Source organism: Morone saxatilis, unplaced genomic scaffold, assembly GCF_004916995.1.
Source record: "Morone saxatilis isolate NCDOM2014 unplaced genomic scaffold, NCSU_SB_2.0 Contig8, whole genome shotgun sequence".
Taxonomy (NCBI): domain Eukaryota; kingdom Metazoa; phylum Chordata; class Actinopteri; family Moronidae; genus Morone; species Morone saxatilis.
Window position 1 is genome coordinate 27,447,141 of NW_023340257.1, and position 6,234 is coordinate 27,453,374.

Sequence of the window (6,234 nt, forward strand, 5' to 3'; positions counted from 1 at the left end):
TAGGCCTCTGCTCGAAAATGACATGAGTATATCTCTGCAACTACAAGATCTATCTGAATTATTTGGGTGTTCTAATAAAGGGAACACTTGTGACATTTGTTCAGATGTGTAAGTATCAGTATGTACGTCACTGGCTCAGACTAAATTAAGAGGGCACACAACATAAATGAAAGACTTCATTTCCACCTAAATTCACACTTTTACAATGAATATCTCTTTGAAATGATACAGCTCTATGTAGACATTATATCTGCCAAGTTTGAGTCTTATAAAGTGAGACAGAGCACAACTACAGAGGTTTTAGTACAGACTTTTTAGGTGGCATCTCAAAAATGGCCATGTACCAAACTATATATTTCACTTTTATGTCACTTTTGGGGTTTATCACATCCGTTTACAACAGTTTTTGACTTTTTTTTAAAAAAGCAATGGAAATGTGGCTATACAGATTTTTATATTTGATAATTATAAGCCTCTTTTAGCTCTGACTGTAGTTTTGATTTTGCATCTTTTTAAAGAAAAAGAGTGCAGACATCATTAAAAGTGTGTCCATTGTAGGATCTGTCCTGTTGATCACTACTAGCTCTTTCACAGTTATAACAAGAGTTCTTCTTGCTCCTCCCTTCCTCTCTGCTTGTCTACGCCCTGCAGAAGGAAGTCAGACAATTTTTCCCATCAGAGATTCACACTGACACACAGACAGGTGAGTGCTGCAGGTAACTCTGCTCTTTCTACTTTTACTGCACTAATATCAGACATAAGTATGAACTGAAAACTAGCTATATATATAAAGCTATATTCACATACACAAGAGCTGTTAGAGATAGAAAATATGTTTGTTAACTGATCTGAACTGAAAGTCTGTTCACCTGCGGTGGTTGCAAACAAGCAGAAATGGAAGAGAAATTAATCAATGTTTTGAATGTAATTTTCTTTACTGAAGATGTGATATTCTTTATGACTGACATAAAGTACTAACAGGGAAACTTACTTACCAACCCTATATTCCCATATTTTTATGTCTAAGTGACTAATGAGCCACTGACAGACTCAGGTTGTTATTGTCAGTGTCTGACAGCATTATGGAAAGGATCCCTACAGAGATAGACCTTTAGTTTAAACACAAACAGTCGTAATATCACTATCACTCTCCACCAGACTCCAGAGACAGAAACAGATTCTTTACCTTGCAGAACACAGGAGTTGCTGGTCTACCCCAATCAGTTAGTTTGTGTTATTGTGTGATTTCTGTGTTTTATTGATTCAAAATACACTGAAAGTGCTAAAAACTACAGGAAGTCGAAGTCGGAATAATTGAATGTTTAATTATAGTAAGGGCCAGAGGCCAGACGAGTCAATATTTAGGGGTCCTACACCCTCGATTGGTGAATGCTGGTATAGGTGGCAATACGTGTATTTTGTTTTTGTTTTTTTACTGATGATGTGATATTCTTTATGACTGACTTGACTTTCTCATAATTGTTTTAATATTTGTTAAGCAGAACTAAGTAAAATGTTAACAATTTAAGTTTTTAAAACAATAGTTTATTGACTCAAAATGCACTTAAAGATAAAAGTTACTAATTTAAGGACATTTTATAAGGACATATTCCTTACAACTCGCTTCTATCTGCATAGTGTTCATTCAGCTTTTACTAAAGTTGTGGCAAATTTGGCTTTTATGTAACTTTAAACTTTGTAAACTGAATCTGAATGTTAACAATAAAATGTACATTTTCAGAGATACTGCTGTGAGGAAGGAATGAGCGCCGGCTTTTGTTTCTTCAAGGTATAACATTTAAAAGTTTTTACACCAAAATACTGCTGACATACTCTTGCAGAAGTGTATACATTCATGTATTCTGTTACTGACAATAATGCATTGACATGGTCATCAGGTCATGTTTCAACTCATCATGACATAAGATATTCTCACGATCAGAAGAGATCCCCTCTGTTTGGAGGGTGTTGAGATTATTATCAGTTTACTGCTGTTGACCACGAGTGGTTTCACATAAAGTAGCTGTTGATGATGAACAGTACGATGCACGATGCAGGATGTTTCAGACCGAGGCAATATCTTCACAACTCGTTTGCTTCCTTGCTGAGTTAGATAAGATGTTCAGATTAAATCTACTTTCGTGTCAGTATGACACAAACCTACAGCCAGCAGCTAGTTAGATTATTTTAGCATAAAGGCTGTAAACCAAATATCTTTGGACAGAGACACACATTGTCTTAATGACACATTTTTTGTTAAAATATTAGGTTAATATTTTATTTATTTATTTTATTATTTTTCTTAACTTTGTTGTATTTTTTATTAAAAAACAACAACCTTCTATATAAACATTTCAGAGGGCTATATGTCTGCATGGCCGCAGAGGTCAGATCTGCTAGATTCAGACTGCACTACAAAATCGACTGTAACTCTGAACCGATTTACATGAAATTTGTTTGTTTGGTTTAAGTGAGAAATGTAACCTGATACTGGTTACTGGTTGGAATTAATTCAGTTACTGGTGGCGGATCTATTCATTTTCTCTAAAAATGTAGATGTCTATGTATAATATATTGTGTTATGACCTCAGTCGTGGGGTCCAGGGGAAAAGAGGAGCAATAATTAATAATTTACCGGGGGTTTAAAGAACAGGAGAAAACAGAACGATTTTTACTATTACTATTTATTTAAATGTAAATAAAGTCAAACGTTAACACAAAACAACTTCCTAAAAAGAAAGAACGTGAAAAACCATTGAAACTAAACAAACTTCCCGACTGCTAAACCACTACAGGTGTCCCTGACCAGTTGGAGGGGAGGGCGGTACCTGGAACAGGGCACAGGGACAACATATTGTTATATTTATATATCTGTATTGTTATAAAGTCGCCTGGTTGCTTGTTTTTATGAAAAGTGAAATGTGTCTACAGGATAAATATTATTCAATCGGTGAATTATTTTCCACACACAGTTTTTCTTGCCAGTTTCCTGGTTAGAAAAGTAGTTTGTAACATGTTGATATATTTATGCACCAGCTCACACACACCGACTAGCAGCGGCTGTTTGTATTTGTTATCAGTGCCTGTTTTGAATATTTCATGTTTATACATCCGCGCAGTGACTCAACTGTTTTTTGGCATGTAGTTCATTAGCTCCGCCCCCAGTGACTGAATTTATTCCAACCAGTATCAGGTTCAATTTCTTACCTTCATAACGAACCAAATTTCAAGAAAATGGGAACCAACACCGGGGATACGTGCAGTGTGGCTAAGTTGCAGCTGGCTAACAAAATGCTATCTGAAGTGATATTTTATTTTGATAACGTTGCTAAATGACAAGCTATCGTGATCCATGACACCGTGGATACATGCAGTGTTGCTGGGTTGTAGCTGGCTGGCTAACCTTGTGCATTTATCATTAACGCTATCACAATACTGAGTAGATGTTAGTTGGCTAACTTGCCAACTTTCATCAGTTAAAGTGATCCATAAAACGTATGAACAACAATAAATAAAAACAGTGCAAAGCAAAGGTGTATAACTGATGATTTTTCTACGTTAGCTCATTAGCAATTGGTCCGTTTTTTGCAACTAAGCTAATGTTAGCCAGATAAAACCCAATATCACAAAATATTCCAGAAGCTTTGCAGTAATGTTAGCTTTGACTTTGACAAAGTGTTGTGGTGGGTGTTGGCCGTTTGTACACAGAACACAAGACATTTCCATTCTGGCGACTTTCTTGTTTTTTTCAGTTTGTGTACACTTGTTTTCTCAGTTTTTTGCCACCACAAAGAACACACAACTGCAGACAGCTGACATTCACCCCAAATTAGTCTATAGTTAAAAAAATAACCCAAATAACAATTCAAATCAAATTCAAGTCAAATTCTGTGTGTGCTCGTTTGGTTTGGACTGAATTTCAGTGTCTTAATGTGAGCACACATGCAGAGAACAAAGTTTTTTTTTGCAACACCACAAGGACAGCTGGTATTATCATTTTAGTTTACCTTTGAACCAGTTATTTCCTGTTTGACAAACATTGCGTGGTCTGAGAGGGTGTTTTCAGTGTACTGGGGTTGATTCTGTGGTTCGTCATGAGTCTTCCTATGTGTCAGATTAGGCTAGTATTAGGCCTAAGACTTCTGGCTACTTGTGTTGTATCTGCTGATGATCTGCCACTTCCCTTTTAACTTTAACCAGTTACTGTATGCAAACAGATGATGTTTAAGCCAGTGAAAGCTTTGTTTTGCCCTGCATGAATCAGCTGTCTAACATACAGTAAGTAGTTCGCATTCACCTCTCTTAGAACATCCAGAAAAATGAGTGGCCCTGGAGGAGTGGCAGTGACCCCGCCCTTTAACGAGTCCTCAGTGACCAACCAGATGAACGTTTCATCTCACTGCAAACAGGTCGACACCTCGGCCCATGTTTTCTTCATGGTGTTCTCTAGTCTGGTGTTTCTGGTGAGTTTTAAATATTCAGATTCATAATTTGTTGGAACAATGACCCCAACTTTCAAAATAAATCCTGATTGTAAATCTTGTCCCTGTTTGCTCTGGAGGTGGGTTTGTTCCTCAATGGCTTCACCCTGAAGGTTTACTTCTGCCGAGCTCAGCAGCAGGTGTCCAGCAGTGTCACCATCTACCTGAAGAACCTGGCAGCTGCCGACTTCTTAATCAGCCTCTGCCTACCCATCCGGATTATTTACTATGCCAGCAGCTCCGTCCTCGTCCGCCAGGTGTACTGCAACTTTGGTGCCTCCGCCTTCTATCTCAACATGTACGCCAGCATCCTGTTCATGGGTTACATTGCAGCTAACAGGTAGGACTGGGCTGGACAGCAACGTGGCCTTGAGGGGTAGAACAGCTTGTTACTGGCTGGTATCACTGTGAAGGGGAGGCTCGCTTTCAGTGTCCCTGCATAGATACATGGAGCTATGGAGCATCCCAGTTTCAAGCAAACATTCACTAATGTCAAATGTCATAGGTTCTCTCAGACAGAACCTGTTGAAGAGAAAGTCAGGAGGTTTACTCCTTCGTAAAGTACCCGGCAATGAAAATGCTGTGAAAAAGTGGTCAAAAGACTAAAAAGGTGCTATATAAGTACGGCCCATTTACCATTTAAAGGTTCACTCTGAAGGTTAAAAGCTAAGTAAATTACAGGCAGTAAATAGGATGTGGTTTCAGTATACATGTCTTTTAGCGGGTTTAACAGAAGAGTCAAAATCAAGTGTGGCAATCATTTCAGAGAAATTCAAATGTGGTTAGATGAGTCTTTGCATCTTAGCGGGTTTATTGAGGTCAAAGGACCATAAATGTCATCATTTCTTTTTAACGCAGTGCTGCTGTTCAAAAGATTTCTGTGCACTTTCAGGATTAATTCCATAATGTGTTTGCATTTAAAGAAGAAACCTTTCAGCTCCAAGATTTTGTGGTTTTTTCCTTCCTCATTTTGATACCCAACGAGGAGAGGATCTGAATCAAGATCATGAAGACAGTCCTTTAGATACCTGGTATTTAGACAGATCAGTCAGAGAAGTGAGAAAACAAATCACCAACAAGTTTCATCGAGTTCATCATTTAGAGTTTCACTTCTGTTTTGTGACAGACTGAAACAAGATTAGATCAGAAGATAAAGTATACTTTAAACCTCAGCTCTACAGCTTTGAACAGACTATAAATATGTATAGTCTCACCCAGCTCACTGAGAAGGTTTTCGTGTCATTATAAGGATGTGAGACTGTGTGCTTAAAAAGCACAAGCAGGTGGTTATCTTCACTATTCAGTGTTCAACTGAGCAGCCTGTTTTAGTTCTGCAGAGCTTCTGTGGAGGTAAAACTGTTTAAAGTTGTAAAAACTTGCATGTTGGCATATTTATACAACATTCACGGCTGATGAAGAGATATTGATAACTCACAGCTGGCTGCAACTGCAGGTCTGTGTTGTGCAACTCATCTAACTGAAGCTCCAAATGACTTGCACTGTATTCAGTTTGTCTTTGACAGCATGTACCATAATAAACCTTTGTCCAACATGCAGCCTCCTCACTACGAAGTGAGTGTCCTCGTATGCAGAGGGCTACAATTGAAAGCTATAATCTGTAACATTTACTCATTAAACAGAGTATAAACTCTAGAACTTATACTGTACATTAATGTTTCCAACAATGTTCTATTAAGGTAACGCTGAGTTCCACAGATCGCCTGTCGATGCCGTCATATCCCCTTTGTGCCTG

The 6,234-nt window shown here is 38.0% G+C and overlaps 1 pseudogene; it reads left to right on the forward strand.

The window, feature by feature from the left end:
• The first annotated feature begins 4,179 nt into the window (after window positions 1-4,179).
• LOC118341327 overlaps window positions 4,180-6,234 on the forward strand; it is a 7,853-nt pseudogene continuing 5,798 nt past the window's right edge.